Source organism: Rhinopithecus bieti, unplaced genomic scaffold, assembly GCF_001698545.2.
Source record: "Rhinopithecus bieti isolate Rb0 unplaced genomic scaffold, ASM169854v2 scaffold_48387, whole genome shotgun sequence".
Lineage (NCBI taxonomy): Eukaryota > Metazoa > Chordata > Mammalia > Primates > Cercopithecidae > Rhinopithecus > Rhinopithecus bieti.
This window is the reverse complement of record NW_016819911.1, coordinates 389,347-411,946: the sequence shown is the minus strand read 5'-3', so window position 1 is coordinate 411,946 and position 22,600 is coordinate 389,347. Positions and strand designations below refer to the sequence as shown.

The 22,600-nt window shown below is 35.7% G+C and overlaps 1 long non-coding RNA gene across 1 annotated transcript in view; it reads right to left on the bottom strand.

Annotated features, from left to right (window-relative positions):
* LOC108520037 (uncharacterized) overlaps nt 1–22,598 on the bottom strand; it is a 47,570-nt gene extending 24,972 nt beyond the window's left edge. Inside the window, exons 1-4 of the long non-coding RNA XR_001882812.1 lie at nt 22,510–22,598; nt 21,557–21,702; nt 17,513–17,671; nt 6,885–7,006 (exon numbers count right to left, since the gene is read on the bottom strand). This is a non-coding gene — a long non-coding RNA (uncharacterized LOC108520037). The remainder of the gene's footprint in view (nt 1–6,884; nt 7,007–17,512; nt 17,672–21,556; nt 21,703–22,509) is intronic.
* Between the last annotated feature and the right edge of the window lie 2 nt (nt 22,599–22,600).

Sequence of the window (22,600 nt, the reverse complement as noted above, 5' to 3'; positions counted from 1 at the left end):
AGCTGCACCATTTCACATTCCCACCACAATGTATGAGGATTCCAATTTGTCCACATTCTCACCAACAATTGTTATTTTCCATTTTATTGATTATAGTCACCTTAGTAAGTGTGAAGTGGGGACCACTTTCTATGTTAATTTCTTGGTTTGGGGTTTCCTGCACCTCACAAGTAGTTCATACTCAAATCCAAACTTGTGTGAGGGCTGACTAATGCAAGTAATTCTCAGAGCATATGACTTTTTCTATATTGAGCCTATGCATATTCCAACAAGCTTCCTCCCATCATCTCATTGTTCCAGTGTGCAGATTTTTCTCAGCACCATTTCACTGAGGTATAGACTTCCCAGAGTCCCAAATGAAGTGTTAGGATTCAATCTCTCCAACATAAACAGAACTTGTGTCAGCATAACCATTAAAACACAAACTTCCCCCTACTTCTCTCTTAGCCCCCTTTTTCCAGGGCTCCAACAAGATTGGGTGACAGATTTCCTGCTAGGTTTCACCTGCCCAGTCTCCTCCCCACAAACCTGTTCCACATGCCCCCTTCACCTGAGACCCATGAAAATTTCCTTTACTTTGTTGCAATTTCAGGTACATTCTCAAAATATGCTCATTTTGTTTTCCTTGTGTGTATATGTTTTATTTTGTGTGGGAGTATTTTCAGGTTGCCTAATTCATGCATTTTCAAATTATCCTCCAAAAAATTGTGTTCAATCTTCAGACTTAATTTTTAAAAAACAATCATAATATGTGATGGCAAATACAAATCTAGTTAAGACTACTCATCTTTTAAAGATGTGTTCAATTCTTTAATAATAACATTGACAGATCCTTATAGAAGTAGGTTAAAAATTACATCATGATAAAAGCTTGGATTATTGACATATTGCAATTATTTCTCTTGAGTGAGTTCTGTAAAACAGTTTCCAAAATAGACTAACATCTTAAATATGAAAATAGTTATTCCAAGATCAAGTTAATAAAATATTTTGTTAAGCTTGATTAAACAGATTTCTTCACTGCAAGATTTACATGTAATATATGTAATGCATATGTAAATGCTGTATCTCGAAGAAAGCATTTCTCAAATTTATCTTCTTGGAGCATCATGTAGTACTAAATATTCAAAGGCATACAACTTCTGGAAACCTTGACACTCATATTTAAAGATGAAATTTCTAATTTTTCCATCAAGTTACATAAATCAGGCCATTATTTTTGGATCATGACATATAAATGATTCAGAAGCTTATGAATTAATGATAGACTCTGATTCTTGGTAGCTACAATATTATGATATCTTAAAGAAAGCTAAACTTTTATTTCTTTTCATTTTATTCTTACATAATCCCTGATACTTTCATATATCAATAATTTTAATAAAATAGAAAATTGGAATACTAATCTACTTTGTTATGTGACATTGTGGGAGCATGGAAAAGGAATTAGAGATTTCAATACAGAAAGGAAAACACATATTTAAGAAATTAGTTTTCCATAGCAGCAGAGTCCTATTTGCTCCATAGTGATTAAACCAAAATAACTTATCTGAAAGCTCTGGACACCTCAAATTAATGGAAAAATTGAAGAGAACATTAAAGTCTCATTACCCTAGATGGTGATTTATGGATTAGGTTTAATAGCCTAAATATTCTCCCATCTGCTTAGAAATATATCTTTAGAGTTTAAAATTAATTTTAATAATTCTAGTTTTGAATGCAGTTTTTCAAACACCAAACTTATTAAAAGAGTTTGCAACATTTCCGTGGGAAAATCTCTAAAGTCTAACATAATTGAAATGAGCTCAGAAATATAAAACAAAAGGACCCTTAAAATATATGTAACTATCAAAGGAATGGAAATGACTTCATAAAAAGTCAGATAGTTTATTGTTTATTAAGAAACTGATTTTTCCAGTTTGTTGAGTATTATGTTGCTTAGATTCTTCTCCCGACTTTTCCAACGAACTAGTCATATCCCTGTTAATTAATAACTGTATCAAAAGGTAGTCAAAACTAAAAACTTTTAAAATCACAACATAATTTGAGTAGAAAAAGTCCTCAGAAGGGATCTATTGAAACCACCTATTTACAAATGAGGAGACTGGTGGCAGGTGAGGTAAAAGATTTACCCATGGTAATAGCCACTGAGTGATCTCACCCCGTCTTTGAGAGGTTCAATCCCATAACCCAGAACGATTGTTTATTGAGATCCTTTATCACATTGCTGAAAATTTTCGGTGATAGATATATAGACAGGTCTCTCATTCTCCCCCAAAATATTTCATTTGTATATGTGTGTATGTACCACTCACCCTCCAAAAGTATAAATCTAAAACTACGTAAATATCAGGCATTGCGCTGCATGACCTACTAGTTATTCCCTATAAAATAAATTATGTTTTCTTTCTTTTCTCCATTTCTATCCATTTCTATTTTCTTTCAATCTCTTAGTTTCTGCATCGTTTAAATTTTAGTAAATTCCATTCTCATAAATCACTAAACTTCAAAATAAAATGGCCTTGTGAAAATCTCATTTCATGGTAATTCCAACCAGGTAATAGCAAAGAATCATAGCATTGGTCTAAAGGAGCTCCATAGCTACAAAATGTATGACTACAATTGGCCACAGTCCTTTAAAAAGTTAGTCAGCCCTCACACTAAGAATACAGCTGTGCTTCAGGTTTTTGTTTTTGTCTTGTTTTACACCTTGAAATGATAATAAGTATACCTCCCTCTAGGGCTATCAGAAGAATGGAATGAGATAATGGACCCAAGGTGCCTAGCTTACAGTCGAGAGCACAGTAGGTGGTCAAAATAGGTATTGTTTTACTTCCTTCTCTGATTTGTAATTGCATCATTATTTCAATTCCATAAAGATAAGAAAAGTATGTTTGGTTGAAATATAATAAAAATATAAAAATAGATGGAAGACTTTGTAACCCATTTCAAATTATTTTCTCCAAACTACTCAGAAATTCAAAATGGACTGATGAAACATAAGCAAAAAAGAAAAAGAAAGAAATATCCCACCTTACTTGTGCTTACTTGGAAGAACTAAGACGGGTCAAGCTAAGGCTCCAGGGTTTGTCATGAAGTGCTCAGTCTACCTTTTTTAGTACTGGGAAGTAATCTAGGGGAAAATTAAACATTCAGAGACCACTCAGCGGCAGGCATTTTTCCATAGTTCTGTTTTTATTCAAGTATTCAACATACGTAATCAAGCAGCTGTTGTGTAGTAGCCACTGGGATACTTGATGGTTATCAAAGTTAATAAGAAACTAGTCATATCCCTGTTAAAATAAGTAAGTGTTCTCAGAAAGCTGACAAGTCTATGACAGCAATTAAGCTCCATGCGGTAAGTGAAATATGAGAGAAATGAATAGGGTTGGATCATAGCGCAGGGAGATCTCAGCCTGCTTGGAGGTAGAAGGAGAAATTAGGCCTTAGTAAGCTAAGTCTTTTAGAAGAGGAATTGGCCAGTTCAAGAACTGGTGGAAAGGAGGATATTCCTTCCAGGGGCCTTTAGAGGCAAGAGATCAAATATTGTGAAATAGATAGAAAAGTATCACTAGTGCAAAACTAGCAGACTGATGGGAACTTCCTGCTGTTACTGTGAAGGCTTGCTGGTCTTGGTTACTTTCAACGAGTTCTTTCGAATAAAAATGAAAGTTTCTTCTTTCAAAGAAGAAGCTTGCCACTTGCAAATTTTAAAAAATTATTGATACAAATTCTCATACAGATTATTGAACAAACGAAGAAAGTACCGTGACTGACAAGATGGTCAGAACAGGCTTCATAAGACTAGAAGGAAAAAAGAATAAAGATGGATGAAGCATCTGAAATAAGAAAGATGTTGAGGTATCAGAGCAACAGGGAGAAAGCTGGAGTGGCCACAGAGGGAGGAAAAAGGTGAGAGTAGATGAGAATGAGGTTGAGGTATGTTTTGTATAGAATTAATTTTTCTTCAAGCCAAGAAGACAACAGAAAAAATACATATTTAATTGTGAAGATAGTTTAGTTTTTAATTTTAAGATGATCTCCTTTCATGCTTTAGATATTACTAGAAAAAAATATATATTCTAATTGCATATTAAATTAGCTCAGGAGTTTGTGACCAGCCTGACCAACATGACAAAACCCTGTCTCTACTAAAAAAAAAAAAAAGTGCAAAAATCAGCCAGGCCTGGTGGCACACACCTGTAGTCCCAGCTATTTGGGAGGCTGAGGCAGGAGAACCTGGGAGGCGGAGGTTGCAGTGAGCCGAGAATGTGCCACTGCACTCCAGCCTGGGTGACAAAGTGAGACTATGTCTTCAAAAAAAAAAAAAAAGCTAGCTCAATATATATTTTCTTCTCCTAACAAATTAATCATAAGCTTACTTAGGCAGCAGTTTTTCATAGAATATTTAAAATGTGATTCAATTTGAGAAAAATTGATTTTACACATATGTTTTCAGGGCCACACGCCTATGAGAAATGCACTCATATTTTATAATTCAACAACAATTTTTAGTATTATATCTTCACATTCCTTTTAACTGATGAAAATCAGAAGAGACTGAAATACACACTCACACTACAAAACTGGTTAGTCCTCTCAGGATTACACAATTCTAAATAATATTTGTTCCCTGTCATAAAGAACAATACCAGTAAAACTTAATGGTTGTCATTAAAAGAAATTAACTTTATTTCAAGAATAAGGAGGCTGACCTAAATAGAAGTATAAAAATATCTATTTCTGTCGAAACTTTTACCTTTTAAAAAGTAATTTGAGGTGCTTATCATTTGAGAGGTTAAATTAATAGTGGTAACATATTTCAGCTATTTCAAAGTGGTCAGATCCAAACTAACCACTTTTTGAAAAACATGAATTACATATTACATGGTTGTCTATTTGACTTTTCCCTTTTGAATATACTTTAGTTCAAGGTAGATAATCCTTTAAATTTTATGGAAAAACATTAACTAGCATGCATAAATTAAGTACTTAATAATTCTTTCATGATTGTTAAAGATTTTTTGTTCTAATTCAATTTCTAATCTTAAAATGACTCATGACAATTAAATAGTAACTGAATTCCAGCACTGGAAGAGTTGATAATTCAGTCCAAGTTTCTCATTTTATAAATGAGGTACATGAAGTCCAGAGAAATTTAATGACTTGACTAAATTTTATAAACTAATACATAATACCTAGACTTCTCCAACCTGCAAATTTTCTCTTCATACTCAAAGAAGAAAATTTAGACAGAGACCACTTCTGCTGCCTCCAAATATGAGCAGCCTGGTGGTTATCTCATTGGACTAGATGGAAAAAAGAAAAATAGTTCATATTCAGTGTTAAAAAATAAAAGTGTGTTTTTACTTTAAGCAGTTAGAAAAAGAGGCAGAAGATATATAAAACGCATGTTAAAAAATAAAGATCTATGAAGTGTGTATTTAATAGTTTCAACAGGGTCAATGCTATTTTCTGGCAATAGGTGATTGCAAGTTTTCAAAACTTGACTGTTATTAGCAAACTTCAAAACAATCTACCTTCATAATCATTTTTCTTTCTCTCTCTTTTTTTTTTTTTTTTTGGAACGGAGACTCACCACTCTGTCACCCGGCTGGAGAGCAGTGGCGCGACTCAGTTCACTGTACCTCTGCCTCCCGGGGTTCACGCCATTCTTCCTGCCTCAGCCTCCCGAGTAGCTGGGACTTACAGGGGCCACCACCATTGCCCGGCCAATTTTTTTGTATTTTTAGTAGAGTCGGGGTTTCACCATGTTAACCAGGATGGTCTCAATCTCCTGACCTCGTGATCAGCCTGCCTTGGCCTCCCAAAGTGCTGGGATTACAGGTGTGGAGTCACCACGCTCAGCCCTTCATAATCATTTTCTATCTGCATTCAAGGAATGTACAGTTTACTTAACTCACATATTTTCTATCTATTGTTATTGCTGTTGTGTTAATGGTGACATTATCAGTTTGAGGAAATCCAGTCAAAGAATTGAGTCTCTGTCTTGACCAATCTTATATTCAGCAGGAAAAGTTAAATAGACAACCAGATACATCAAATCAAACTCTTGAAATACATGACCAGTTTCTAAATTAAAAAGAATTTTACATTCACAAAGCAGAGAAAGGTTTTAGTTTAGAGGACTTTTTCAGAAGTCAAGGCTGAGGACTGATAGGGAGGGCCTCCAGAGACCATCTCACTAATTCATCTCTCTGGTATCCAGAGGTTTATTGTCTCCATTGGCACCTATTCATAGGCAGAAAATAATCCTGAAGGTAGATTTATTTTCAAGTTTTGTAATGCTAAACAATAAACCTAGTCATTACCCAATATATCACCTATCTTTACTAAGGAACTACTTAACAGATTTGAGATGATGGGTGAATAATATATAAAATATTGAGAAATTATGGCAAGTTATTGAATCATTAGTTTAATTATTAATATATGAAAGGAAAGTATTTTAATATTAAAAGATTATCTAAAATTATAGAGTCTACAATTTCTTGGGCACTTGATCTTTTTAATCAAATTCAATTAATCAAAACTTAATAGAGCCACTTCAAATGGAAAATTATTGCCCTAAAGAGACTAAGGTTTAAATGTTCTTAGGGTTAAAGGTATTTTTAGAAATAAATTAATCTTTCATGAAGCCAACGTGGATTATAAATTCAGAGAAAATCTCACTTTGTCAAAACACTTTGTAATCTAGAAATCAAAATAAGCATGTGGAATATTTTATAACCAAAAGTTACAATACAGTCCCTCTCTATTTTCTGAAGCACTAAATTAGCTCTGCCAGTTTTTTCAGCAGTCACATTATTCTCCCATACATGTCCAGTTTTGGTGTCTTCTATGTAGAAAATATGTTAACTTACTTTTCAGAGACAACATCCAGAGACAGTTAAAGAAGCAGATAATTCCATAATCAAAATCTTTACTCTCTGATATAGCTGAAACGATATTGCTTTGAGTTGTATTCTGGCCCCAGATAATATTTCTAGGAGAAAAACACAAGATTTTGGGGGTCATCAAAGACAGAAGAGCTCACATGTAAGACTTCTACATCTCAGAGTTTTGCTACTTAAAGATAACCTAAACCCTATCCAACCATGTTTTTATGAAGGAGGTTGTTAACCTGAAGGTTTAAATAACCGAATGAATAATCTAAACGTTAGATCTTAAAATGTATTTTATTTATGAATTATATACATAATACCTTTTACTATTTATAGTTTATATTCAGTACCTCTTTTAAAAAGAAATGCATGGGCCGGGCGCAGTGGCTCAAGCCTGTAATCCCAGCACTTTGGGAAGCTGAGGCGGGCGGATCACAAGGTCAGGAGATCAAGACCATCCTGGTTAACATTGTGAAACCCCGTCTCTACTAAAAATACAAAAAATTAGCTGGGCATGGTGGCGGGTGCCTGTGGTCCCAGCTACTCAGGAGGTTGAGGCAGGAGAATGGCAAGAACATGGGAGGCAGAGCTGTCCGTGAGCCGAGATAGCGCCACTGCACTCCAGCCAGGGTGACAGAACAAGACTCCATCTCAAAAAAAAAAAAAAACAAAAAAAAATGCGTGTTATGCTTTCAATCTCAAATAGAGAAGACCAAATCAATCTTTTAGCTCTTACTCTTACTCTTGCCTTTTTCTTGGTTCCTTCTACCTAGGACTGATCTGGAGCCCATCTGTATGATACTCTGAAGCTCATTCAAAATTATCATACCCTTTGGCACTGAGACCATCTGATGGGCACCTGACCTAGTCTGGGGAGCCAAAGGCAGCTTCCCTTAGGAAAAGACATTTGAACAGAGATCTGAGTAGTAAGTCCTAGATTTAAAAAGTAGGATGAAACTAGATTAGGAAGACTGTTGCAGATAGAAAGAACAGCCCTAAGGACACAAAAATCAGGAAAAGAGTAGCACAGAATGAACCTGATCACTGGTGCCAAAGGCCACTGTGATGGGCTTTGTAGACCCTGTTAGTGAAAATTGGACTTGGGGTGGGGAGTGAGAAGGATGATTAGAGGACTGGTACATTTCTCATCTTCTAAGAAAAGTAGACAAAAACATTTTAACTTTGATTTTGAGTAACTATTATCTATTTGAGAAGGGTTTTGAAAAAAATTAAAAGAAACCATTCACACGTTCTGAAATGTCAGTGAATTTATACGAATGATAAGGAAATCAGTAAATGTGGCAGTAAGAAGAGAAATGTATAATACAGCCAGGTAGCATAACCATTAAAAGAGCAGGAGTATTGCCTGGAAAAGGCAATGGTAAACATGAATAACGATCCCACTCTAGGCCCCTACACAGGGGAGACATAATAAATAGCTTCAGCAAGAGGGCTGCTGGGAAAGCATTATCTTCAGACAAAGCAAAGGTCAGGTGAGACAGTAGAGATAACATTTGAAGTCATTGAAAAAGTAGGAGATGCTTATGGTCATAGAAAATGAATTCCCCAAAAGAGGGATTTTGAAGGAAAAGATGAACTAGATGAACAAATAAGAGTTAAAGAAATATAGAGAAAATATGATCGTATCATGTTTCCATGGAGACGGTTTCATAGGGATGGGGAAGGCAGTGATTAAAGTTTGGCTTTTTTTAGTGAGAATGACTATAGGAAGTGTGGTAGAATTAGTCTACTCGTGCTCTCTCCAACCACACTTCGCTACAATTTTTCCACCCACATGAACTTAGCTTCGATCTCCACAGTCCAGTGAAACTACTCTCTAAATTCACCAATGACTTCCATGCTGCTCAGCCCAGTGGACAGACTTTACATAATCTCACCATCAGCAGCCTTAAGCATATTTGACCCTGCTCACTTTCCTTTTGTGTGTCCCTACACTCATACATTCCACATTGTTCCATGGCTGCTATTTTTCAGTCTCCTTTACTGACTTCTCCTCTTACCCTTCTATGAGGCTTTTTTCTCGTTTTTCACCCTTTCTGGATAACATCAACTAATTTCATGAGTTTAAATACCATTGTAATGATCCCCAAATTTATATTTCCAGCCCAGACTTTTCCCCTGAGTTTGAGTTACATTTATTCAACAGCTTACCTGACATCTGTATTTGGATGTCTAAAAAGCATTTTAAAATTAAATGATTCTCCAATTCCTTCCACTTCCATCCTGCCTCTACCATCACAATACTGTTAGTAGGACAAATAACTAAAATGAAAAACTAGTAAGTATGAAAGGCACACTCTCTGTCTCTTCTTGATTTTAACGAGATAGATTTATTTGCTTTATTATAGTTATTATTGATTTTATCTATTATTGTTTCTGTATGAGTCGAATAAGATTAACATCTCACAATAGTACTGCTTGGTGACTTAGTAAACTAGAGCCACATTGAGCTTGCATCCTTTGGTTTGATTCTTGCTCCATTTTGATTGCTATGTTTTATTTTGTTATCATTATTCATTGTTTTTTTTGAAAGAAATCTTGCCTTTGTATAATTTCTTTCACCTTTTTTCTGGAGAATTATCCTTTATAGCAGCAATTTAGAGGGATGGTTAAACTCGTGGACTCCAGAGCCACACTGTCTAGATATTCAGCCCAGTTTCACATCTTTTCAGCCAAATGACTTGTCTCAGTTTCTTCATCTATGAAATGGAGGTGATGGTGTTATTATCTACCTTATGAAGATGATTTATTACATACAAAGCTCATAAAATGGTTTCTGACACAGTAAGTTGTCATAACTTATATTATTTATTACTGTTACTCAACTAACTATACCGTTGTTTCTGATACGCCAGAGAAGGAGAAAGCCTGTGCTATCACCCACTTCAGTTGTTTTCAACTGAATACTATTTTCATTATTAACATTATTTTTACCTCACTCTTATATCTATGATTTCTGAGGGAAAATTTAATAAACTGATCTTTTCAAAAAGGCAGACTATGTTGAGAAACAGCAAACCCGTTAAATAAAACCTCTTAGCCCACTTTATTTATTTTAGTTTCATTTTTAAAGCCAAAAATGCTCAGGTTTTAACATAGTATTCTTGTTAGAATTGGTCATCATACAAGCTTTAAACATTCATATTAAACTCAACTGAAAACAGAAATTACAGGGCAGTCTTGAAAACATAAACTTATCTTTTATCAAGTAAGGTCCAAGGAACATATTAAGCAATGCTAGGTTCAGGTACCATTTTAAAATAGTTTTGGCACAACAATTGGAAAAATTGAGAGCTCAGAACTAATTGTGTCACATATAATGCCAGCAAGCTTTTATTTTGCCTAAGTGCATAGATGATAATCACAGATTGTTTTAATAAGAATTGCATAAAAGAAAACCACAATAGTTCTTCTAAGGGTTTATAAAATTTTGCTGGCTTTAAAAATGGCATGGAAGTGGTTCTCTGGATTATCTATGAATCAATTATTAAACTATGAAATACAAGTAATTTGAGTATGATGCCCTTCAACCTTGGTAGCTTTTCCTTTTTAAGATAAATGCAAAATAATGTTAGTGCTTTCATCAGACATATAAGGAGTACCCAAAGCAAGTACAGTTTTATTGTAGGTTTTACTGCATTTACAACTGTGATAAAGATACAAGTTTTTCTTATGAAGGCAATAATCAATTAGAAGAGAAGATTTGAAAATGTTTAAAAGTACTATGGGCAGGGCACAGTGGCAAGCACCTGTATTCTTAGCTACTTGGAAGATGAGGTGTGTAGTTCTTTACAGCCCAGGAGTTCGAGGCTTCAGTCAGCCGTCATTGCCACACTGCACTCCAGCTTGGGTGACAGAGTGAGACCTTGTCTCAAAAATAAAATAAAATAAAGGAATAGGTACTGTGTGGATACCACCAGTATTGTGGCTAAATTTCATTAGGCTGATTACTAGTCACCACTAAATGTAATAATTCTGGCAAAGATAATTTGCTTGTTGTCGTGAAAATATTCTGCATTCATCAAAATAGTTAATTATTAAAATATATAAAAAGAGAACATGAAATTGACTAGATATATTTTAATTTTATATACTTGAATTGCCATAGTAATTATTCTCCTCACAGTAAAATGATGGGGCAGGGCTTCACCTATCACCTTATGAAGTAAAGGAAAAAAAAACTTCTGAGTTTAAAGAGTAGTTTTAGTAGACACCTCCAATTTCAATGTTTCAAAAAACTTCACTATAACTGCATGTTAAAATGACAGAAATTCACAAGAAGAGATGTGACAACAGTAACAAATTTTTGGAACCAAAAAATACATACTACAAGAATGCTTCTTCCAAAATCTGTGGTAAACAAATATATACCATGGAATACTACCCAACAATTAAAAAGAACAAACTACTGATACATGCAACAAAGAGATGAAATTGATAAATATGCTAATAACAAAGCCATTTTAAAGATCTGCATATCATATAATTACATGTATACAAATTTTTATAATAGACAAACTATGGAGTCAGAAAACAGATCAGTAGTTGTCTGATGCTGGGGGTAAAAGAAAAGATTGACTGCAAATGCTCAGAGCTAACTTACAAGATAAAAGAAGCAAGTCAGAAAAGGCTACATAAGATATGATTCCAACTATGTAACATCCTGGAAAAGGTAAAGCTGTAGAGACAGTAAAAAGATCACTGGTTATCAGGGGTTCAAAGGATCGGAGATAGTTTGGTAATTTTTCTATTTATAAACAAAAAGAGGTGCCGGGCGTGGTGGCTCACGCCTGTAATCCCAGCACTTTGGGAGGCCGAGGTGGGTGGATAACCTGAGGTAAGGAATTCAAGACCAGCCTGACCAACATGGTGAAACCCAGTCTCAACTAAAAATACAAAAATTAGCTGGGAGTGGTGGCGTGCATCTGTAATCCCAGCTACTCAGGAGGCTGATGCAGGAGAATTGCTTGAACCCGGGAGGCAGAGGTTGTAGTGAGCCAAGACTGTGCCACTACACTCCAGCCTGGGTGAGAGAGTGAGACTCTGTCTCAAAAAAATAAATAAACAAAATAAAAGAGGGTTGGAGAAGGGATGAATAGGTGAAGCACAGACAATTTTTAGGATGCTGAAACTATTCTGCATTGAACCATTATGGTATTAATACATATATGGCATCATTTTCACATTTTCACATTTTCCAAAACTCATAAAACTGTACAATGGAAAGATAGAAACTTAATGTAAACTATGAGCTTCAAATAATAATAATTTAGCAGTTTTGTTCATGAATTGTAACAAACGTACCACACTAATGCAAGATATTAATAATAAGGGAAACTGTATACAGGGTGGGGTGGGGGCAGGGGAAAGCAGATATATGGAACTTGATGCTACTACTCGTTATTATACCCTTAAATTTTCTGTAAATCTAAAACTGTACAAAAAAAGGAAATGCTTTGAATATTCTGATTTTTTAGTTTTTCCAATAATAACCATAAAATAAAAGAATTTCAGATCTAAGAGGCGGCCTTTCTTTTCTGGGCCAAAAGAATAAATGTGCACATTTCCCTCCTGCTGCCATCAAATCTGTTTTCCTTTTCCTCATAGCAAATCTTCTTAAAAGAATTAACTATACTCAGTGTCTCCATCTTTTCCTCTCTATCTTATGTAAAATGATTTCACATTTATTATTCTCAAAGAAGGCAATCAATGGCCTTCTTCCAATGGATGCTTTTCAGTGCTGATCTTATTTTAATTTATGCAGCATTTTTGTATTTTTCTCAGTGCTTTCAGGGATAAATAAAATAGAGTAGAATGTATAAATTTTAAATATGTCTCTACAGTTTTTTAATGTATGTACTCACCTCTGTGACAACCAACCCAGTCAACATTTTCACCACAGCAGAACATTCTCTGTGGTCCTTTTTCAATCTCCTTTCCCAAAAGCCTGACTTCTATCATCATTGATTTGATTTCCTGTTCTAGAACTTTATATAAGGAGAGTCATACAATATGTACTTTTTCATGCCTAGCTTCTTTTGCTCAAAGCAGATATACTACTATGAGAGAGTTAACAAAAATAAACAGAAGCCTAGGATCCCCGAGGCCCAGAAAAGCTGTCCAGCATAGATGCAGTCTAGAATGCTCATGCCCCACATCACACTGTAGCCAAGAGTCCCCAAAAGCACTTCTCTCTGGGTTTGTAGACCCTGCGTACTACTTGGCTTGCTGACCACAAGTACTGCAGAGCATCCTATTCTAGGAGGATGATATGGTTTGACTCTGTGTCCCCACACAAATCTCATTTTGTAGTTCCCATAATTCCCACATGTTGTGGGAAGGACCTGGCAGGAGATGATTGAATCATAGGGACAGGTGTTTCCCATGCTGTTCTCATGATAGTGAATTGGTCTCACAAGATCTGATGGTTTTAAAGATGGGAGTTTCTCTGCACAAACTCTCTCTTTGCCTGCTGCCATCCACGTAAGATGTGACTTGCTCTCTCCTTGACTTCTGCCATGGTTGTGAGGCCTCTCCAGTCATGTGGAACTGTAAGTCCAGTTAAGTCTCTTTCTTTTGTAAATTGCCCAGTTTCATGTATGTCTTTATCAGCAGCATAAAAATGGACTAATACAGTAAATTTCTACCAGTACAGTGGGGGGCTGCTGAAAAGACACCCAAAAATGTGGAAGCAACTTTGGAACTAGGTAACAGGCAAAGGTTGGAACAGTTTGGAGTGCTCAGAAGAAGAGAGAAAAATGTGGGAGAAAATTTGGAACTTTCTAGAGACTTGTTGAATGGCTTTGACCAAAAGCCAAATAGCAATATGGACAATAAGGTCCAGGCTGAGGTGTCTCAGATGGAGATGAGGAACTTGTTGGGAACTGGAGTAAAGGTGATCTTTGTTATGTTTTAGCAAAGAGACTGGTGGCGTTTTGCCCCTGCCCTAGAGATCTGTGGAACTTCAAACTTGGGAGAGATGACTTAGGGTATCTGATTGAAGAAATTTCTAAGCAGCAAAGTATTCAAGAGTTGACTTGGATGCTGTTAAAGGCATTCAGTTTTATAAGGGAAGCAGAGCAGAAAAGCTTGGAAAATTTGCAGCCTGACAATGTGATAGGAAAGAAAAACCCATTTCCTGAGGAGAAATTCATGCTGGCTGCAAAAATTTGCATGAGTTATGAGGAGAATGTTAGTCCCCAAGACAATGGTGAAAATGTCTCCAGGGCATGTCAGAGGTCTTCATGGCAGCCCCTCTTATGACAGGCCTGGAGGCCTAGGAGTAAATGGTTTCATGGTGCCCTGCGTCCCAGCTGCTCCAGTCGTGGCTGAAAGGGGCCAATATAGAGCTTGGATCATGGCTTCAGAGGGTCCAAGCCCTAAGCCTTGTCAGTTTCCACCTGGTGTTGAGCCTGTGAGTGCACAGAATTCAAAAATTGAGGATTAGGAACCTCTGCCTAGATTTCAGAGAATGTATGGAAACGCCTGAATGCCCAGGCAGAAGTTTGCTGCAGCGACAGGGCTCTCAGGGAGAATCTCTGCTAGGGCAGTGCAGAAGGGAAATGTGGGATCTGTGCCCCACTGGGGCACCACCTAGTGGGGCTATGAGAAAAGGACCACTGTCTTCTAGACCCCAAAATGGTAGATCCACTGACAGCTTGCATCATGTGCTTGGAAAAGCCTCACTCAATGTCAGCCTATGAAAGCAGCCAGGAGGGAGGCTGTACCCTGCAAAGCCACAGGGATAGCGCTGCTCAAGACCATGGGAACCCACCTCTTGTATCAGCATGACCTGGATGTGAGACATGGAGTCAAAGGAGATCATTTTGGAGCTTTAAGATTTGACTGCCCCACTTGATTTCTGACTTGCATGGGGCCTGTAGCCCCTTTGTTTGGGCCAATTTCTCCCACTTGGAATAGCTATATTTAACCAATGGTTAAATAACCCCCATTGAATTTAGAAAGTAATTAACTTGCTTTTGATTTTACGGGTTCATAGGCAGAAGGGACGTGCTTTGTCTTGGATGAGACTTTGGACTATGGACTTTTGAGTTAATGCTGAAATGAGTTAGACTCTAGGGGACTGTTGGGAAGGCATGATTGATTTTGAAATGTGAGGACATGAGATTTGGGAGGGACCAGGGACAGAATGATATGGTTTGGCTCTGTGTCCCCACACAAATCTCATATTGTAGCTCCCATAATTCCCACATATTGTGGGAGGGGCCCGGTAGGAGATGACTGAATCATGGAGACAGGTCTTTCCCGTGCTGTTCTCATGATAGCGAATGGGTCTCATGAGACCTGATGGTTTTAAATATGGGGGTTTCTCTGTACAAGCTCTCTCTTTGCCTGCTGCCATCCACATAAGACGTGACTTGCTCCTCCTTGCCTTCAACCATGATTGTAAAGTCTCCCCAGCCATGTAGAACTGTAAGTCCAATTAAACCTCTTTCTTTGTTAAGTTGCCCAGTCTCAGGTATGTCTTTATCAGCAGCATGAAAACGGATTAATGCAGAGGATCAAAGACATAGGCTGGATTTTTTCCAGACGTTTCATTCTTATCCTAGGATGTTGTGTTCTCAGGACATTCAGCAGGAGAACTGCAAGCAACAGGAGGAAGAACTGGGTCAGCCAAGGCCACCCAGGGACCTGTTCTCTTGCACCTGCCAACTTTGGTTTCAGGGTTCTCTGGTCTCATAAAGCTAGTTGGAAAGCATTTTCTCTTGCTGTATATTCTGAAAGAGCTTGCATAGGATATATTGCGTCTTCCTTTATTGTTTGGTAGACTTCATTAGTAAAGCCATCTGGACCCAGACTTTTCTTTGTGGAAATGTTTTTAATTGTAGATTCAACTTTATTAACAGGTATGGGACTTCTATAGTTTCTATTTATTTTTGGATTCATTTCAAAAAATTGTATTTGTCAAGAAATATATACATTTCTCCAAAGTTGTCAAACTTATTGGAGTAAAATTGTTTGTAATACCCCCTGTTTATTCTTATTCTTTAAATCTGTAGTCATGTATCTCATTTTATTGCTGATATTGATAATTTATATTTTTTACTTTTTCTTAACTGGTCTTGCTAGGGGATTACAAGTTTGTATTAATCTTTTCAAAGAGTTGACTTCTGGATTTGTTTGTTTTCTCTATTGTTCATCTGTTTTCTATTTCACTGATTTCTGTTCTCATCACTGTCATTTTCTCTTCTACAATCATGGAGTTTAATTTGCTCTTTTCTATCTGGCTTTCTGAAGTGGATGATTACATTTTCTAAATAAACTTATTTTTCTTTCTAATATTTGCATGTAGTACTAAAATGTCTTCTCTTATCAAGGCTTTAGCTGCACACCACAAATTTTAATATGTTGTATTTTCATCTTTGTTTGATCCAAAATATTTTTAAATTTCCCTTATGATGTCTCCTATCAGTTATTTTAAAAGTTATTTCTTAATTTTCAAATACTTGGGGATTTCCTAGTTATTAAACTCTAATTTCTAGTTTAATTTTATTTAAATCAGAGGACACACTGCCTGATTTGAATCCTTTGAAATATTTTGCAACTTAATTTGTGGCCCAGTTTATGCTTATTTTGGAGAGTGTTTTAAATGCGTTTAAAAATAACATGTATCCTGTAATTACTATGTTGTTCTATACATTTCAATTTCATCAAGCTGGTTGATAGTATTATTCAAATGCGTCATATACTAATTGATATTTTTATATGCTTCATTTACAGATTTCTGAGCGAGGAGTGTTAAAATCTTCAGCTGTGATTATGAATTTGTCTATTATCCCTTTTATTTCTGTTTCATTTTGTCTCAAATATTTTGAATCTATGTTACTAGGGGCATTTGCATTTAGAATTATTGTGTTTTCCTAATGAATTGACCCTTTGGTTATTATGAAATGTTTTCTTTATTCCTGGTAATACTTATTGGCTTGAAGTCCACTTTATCTGATATTAATATAGCTACATTAATCTTTTTATTATAAGCTTCCCAATCCTTTTATTTCCAAACTCTTTGCATTTTATATTTGAAGGCTAGATAATGTCAGGCTGGATTATAAAAGAACATCCAATTATAAACTGCTTTGTTGATTCTTGTTTTAAATTAAATCCAAACTGATATTTTCTGTACTTTAAGTAGAGTTTTTATTCTATTAATATTTAATGTAATTACTGATATGGTTAAACTTGTGTTTTCCACCTTTCTGGCTGATTTCCATTTGTCCTTTCCCTTTTTGTTTGCTCCACATTTCATGGCTTTTTATGTATTATTTGAGTAGTTTTAGTATACCATTTTATCTATTCTGTTGGCTTCTTCCTTGTGTATTGCTTCTAAGTGATTACTTAGAAATTACAATATTGGTTCTTATTTTATCACAGTGAACCCCAAGTTAATAGTATACAACTTCAAAAACAACGTAAGGACCTTATATATGTCTCCTTTCCCATTGCACTATTGTTATATAGTTTACTTCTTTATTATTTTAAATTCCACAATGCATTGTTACTGTATTTGCTTTAAACAGCTAGAGAAAAATGTTTAAATGTTTTAAAATATTCAGCCACATATTTACCCTTTTTTGTGCTCTCCATTTTCTTTATGGAGATCCAGTCTTCCGTCTGGGCTTACTTCTTTTCATCTTAAAGGAACTTCCTTAATTTTTGTTGTTCACGTTTTCCTGCTAGTGATGAATAATTTCGTGTTTTGCTCTCTGAAAACATTTTCATTTCACCTGCAAATTGACCAACATTTTTATTAGATAAAGAAGTGTGTATTGAGTTTCTTTTAGCATTTTAAGGTTATTCCATTGTCTTCTGGCTTCCCTCATTATTTGTAACTAGTCATTTCTTATTCATACCTAAGGTTGTTTGTAAGGTTTTTCTCTTTATCTTTGGTTTTAAATAGTTTGACTATGGAGTACTCAGGCAAGTTTTTCTTTGTAATTACTCTGCCTGTTGTTCACTAAGCCTTTTAGTTCTATGATTTTGGATTGTTAACCAGTTGCTTTCTAAAAAATTTAAAATTTAAAATTGTTCAAAATTTATTGGCTAGTCTCTGTCTCCCTCTGTGTGTGTGTATATATATATATATATTTCTACCTCAGTCTCCATTTTCTCTCCTGGGATGCCAATTACATGCATGCTAGACTGTCAATGTTTTCTTTCAGATATTTGCTTTTCTGTTCAGTTCTGTTAAAATGATAATTTTAAATTAAAATTAAAAGATACTTTAAAATTTCTTTTATATACTTCAGTTTTATTATTTCTATTGGCCTGTCACTAATAATTTCTTCTGTTTAATTCAGTCTGCTATTAATCCAATCCAATAAATTCTGCATTGCAGATATTCTTAAATTAATATATTTTTGAGGGCAACTTTAGGTTAACAGCAAATGTGAGCTTATTCTTCAAAATTCCCATAGAAGAAAATTGATGGGAAGGTAAGGCTCTTACATTTCTTTCAGATTTTGATCCATTATGTCAGCCTAGCTTGACTGTTTTCCCTTTGTCCTAACAACTTTCTTTGTCAAATTGTTGGGACAATGGGAAAACAGATCCCCAGACTACCCTCAGAATGCAAGTGGCCATTGACTTGTGATAATCTAGAAAAGTTTATCTAACTTTGGAATTCAGTTTCTTTAGAGTTATTTGATTCTACAACTCTTTGATGACTTAAAATACAAACATTGTGTTAGTACGTTCTCACGCTGGGTTATGAAGAACTACCCAAGACTGGGCAAGTTATAAAGGAAAGAGGTTTAATTGATTCAGAGTTCCACAGGGCTGAGGAGGCCTCAGAAAACTTACAATCATGGCAAAAGCGGAAGCAAACACATCGTTCTTCACATGGTGGGAGGAGAGAGAAGTGCCGAGCAAAAGGGGGAAAAGCCCCTTATAAAACCATCACATCTTGTGAGAACTCACTCACTATCATGAGAACAGTATGGGGTAACCACCCCATGACTCAGTTACCTCCCACCAGGTCCCTCCCATGACACATGGGGATTATGGGAACTAGAATTCAAAATGAGATTTGGGTGGGGACACAGCCAAACCATATCAAACATTATTTTTAGTTCATCCATAGATAAATGAAATCAATGATCTTTTCAACCTTCTATAACCTAACCAGAAATATAAAACAGTGACCCATCTTCATCTTTTTCCTTGGCATTCAAGATGTCATAATATCAAATTTCCCTTCTCTCTTATTGTGAACTCCTTTTCTTCCTTTTTTCTAAATGCTGGCATCCCTCAGAGCTCTTTCCTCTGTCCTATTCTTTCTCATTACATTTTCTCTCTCAGGATGACCTTATCCAATCTCTGCCATATGTTAGTGATCCCAAAATCTATTTCTTGCCTAAGCTCAAGGGACCACATAAAAGCTTTAGGCCTTTTGAAATTTAAAATAGGTTTTAAGATTAAAGACTTTAAAAACAAAGAACAAATGGCTTCAGTTTCTAAAGAAAAGAGCAAGATTTTAAGGCAGAAGTGTTTATTTTGAAACAAACAAACAAAAAAACACAGTAATTGACAACCGTGTGTTTAAAAATTTCATTATAATTTGCAGCCTAAGGAAGAACTTACAAATTTTATTCATCATCGATGATTCACAAATACAATTTTCTTTCAAGAGAGAATCGTAATTTTATAGATGAAAAAGTAAGGTCTTATAGTGGTTAAGCTGTCCTTGTAAATAGCTTCCAAAAAACACAATCAAAAATTATAATTGGCTAATGAAACTATAAATGCTTTGGCAACACTTAGATTGATCACTCCAATTTACTACTTTCTTAGAGGAAACAAATATTGTGAATATAAAATAATACTATATTGTTAGACTAGAAACATACTTGTTATTAGACCTGCCATTATGTTTAGATCCTAATATACACTAATGTTCAGTGTTACAGAAAAAGAACTTTTGCAATTTCTTACTATCATCTGTGGAGCTCAAATCAACTCTGCAATAAAGCTTCCCATTCATCAAATAATTTCATCTCTCTTGCAGATTAAAATTATTGAACATTCAAAAAATTTTTTAAATGTGGTATAAATGCCTTTTACATATTACAGACGAATTATTAAAAGCAAAACACATGCCACCCCAGCTTTTAAAAGGGTTATATTTCACAAGTTTGGTCAGTGAAAATACCAAAGCCAGATCACCCCTAATCTCATGTTCAAAACCATCCAAATAAAGCATAATAACCAAGTAAAAAAGTGGCCTGTTATGCAAACAGAGCTTCCGTACAAGTTTCCTAGACCGTCCTTCCAAATTCTGGAGCTACTACTCCACAGTTGTCTTTGTTTTCTCTTTATCATGCAAAATTACTTAAATCTCAATATGGCTAAAATACTAGTCTTGAATCCTGCAATATCCCTGAGATTGATTTTTTTTTTTTTGAGACAGGGTCTCACTTTGTCACCCACGCTGGAGTGTAGTAATGCAATCTCGGCTCACTGCAACCTCAGACTCCTGGGCTCAAGCAATCTTCCCCTCTCAGTACCCCAAGTAACTGGGACTATAGGCACACGCCACCACATCCTGCTAATTTTTTGTATGTTTTGTAGAAACGTTTTGCCATGTTGCCAAGGCTGGTCTGGAACTCCTGAGCTAAAGTAATTGGCCTGCCTCGGCCTTCCAAAGTGCTGGGGTTACAGGTATGAGCCACCACACCTGGACTGAGCCTGAACTTTTTAAACCATAAACATTTATAATCACTGAAAATTTCAGAATAGCAAATGCACATTTTAATTTTAAAAAATTTTTATTCTTTTTTAACTTTTATTTTAGAATTGCGGGTACATGTACAGATTTTTAACAAAGGTATATTGCTTGATGCTCGGATTTGGAGTATGAATGAATCTGTCACCAAGTTAGTAAGTATAATATCCAACAAGTATTTTTTTTAATTCCTCCCCTTACTCACTCCTCTAGTACTGTCCAGTGTCTTGTTCCCATCTTTGTGTCCACATGTACCCAATGCTTAGCTCCCGTATAAGTGAGAACATGTATTTGTTTTTCTGTTTTTGTGTTAGTTCACTTAGGATAATTTCCTCCAGCTGCATTCATGTTGCTGCAAAAAACATGATTTCATTCTTTTTATAGCTGTGTAGTATTCCGTGGTGCATATGTAGCATATTTTCCTTATCCAAGTCACTGTTGATGGGCACCTGAGTTTATTCCATGTTTCTGCTATTGTGAATAGTGACTTGCATACCTTACATTTACTTTAAAGTACATCAACATTGATGTGTGATATTATGTATGTGTTATTTAGTTTAAGTTATACCCTTAATTGATAATTCACTTTCCAGGGATGATCATCTAGCAGACATCAGAAAGTCCACATTTCAGAGAAATGTCCTGCAAGGACTTCAGCTATCTTTTTTTCTTGTCAGTGCTAGATTTTTGCCAAAGATAATGCACATAGGAAATGGGGCTTCATTTGTGAAAATCATGCTTGTATGAAAGCACAACGAATATTACAAATAGGTCCTTTTTGGTGACAGTAGTGGTATTCAAGATATGAATGTTGTCTAAAGGTTTAGAGATACCTCCCACCCTTGCATGAAAGGATCTTTGGACACAAAGCTTGAGAATTAGATCTTACTTGCACTGGGGTCCAGACGGTGCAGTGGAGAATTCTGTTTTCCTGATGCCAGATACAATATTAGCCAAATCTTGCCTCCAGATTATTGTTACAATTGCTTCAAGTAAACCTTTTAAGCAAGGTGGTCTTCAGGGCACTTGAAAAGACTGAGAGTGGGAACGTTACCAAATTTTCAGAAGATATTGTGCATACAGTTTTGTTCACACTTGGTAAACTGTGTTTGTTTAATAATTTGGTTTGCGATTTACATTTATTATAAACTAGTAATAATGCTGTGGAGAAATATATAAACTGCATCTCCCCAAAAACTTTTTGCAGCTACCAATATTTTCTAAAGGGACCTTAAGGGTTGCGCTATCTCAAGTCAGTTTGCATCAACGTCTGTCCATAAGCTCACAGTCCTATCCAGAATTCCTGCAATGGACACCTTCCTGGGACTCATTTCTTAAGCATCTTCTGGGAATTAGTGTATGGAGAGGCTCTAGCAACTAAGCAGCTCTTATGAAGGTGTAAAAGCTTTTAATAATTAAGGAAATGGCAGCATATTAAATAAGAATTCCAGGGGACTCCACAGCCTTTATTCTTCACATAAACTATGACTAGAGACATTATAAATATAGAAGAGACTAGTGAAAGAAGGACAGATCTGCACACAGCAGAGCTTTGCATTATAGGCCGTTTGGTTTCCAGGAATGTCCAAACTTAAGGACAAAATACCTGTATTGAAACACTTTCCTTACATAATAGATCATTCATGCCTTAAAGAAATTTAATAACTTACTGAAAGAAACCACTTGTTGGTTTTCTTAGAAATAAGCAGATTTTTCTTTAAGGCATTCAGCTTTCAGAAATCCACATTATGGTGCTTAGTCACATACATTTTCAGGTCATTTACTCATAGAAAGCCATTGATACACAACCTACAACCAGTGTTCTGCTTCCTCATACTGTACCTGAACGTTTTCCTCTAAGTTCCCAGTGTCATCTTGTCTCCAGATGGTAATTTCCCTCTGGTCCTCTTCCTTCTTTTTTTTTTTTTTTTTT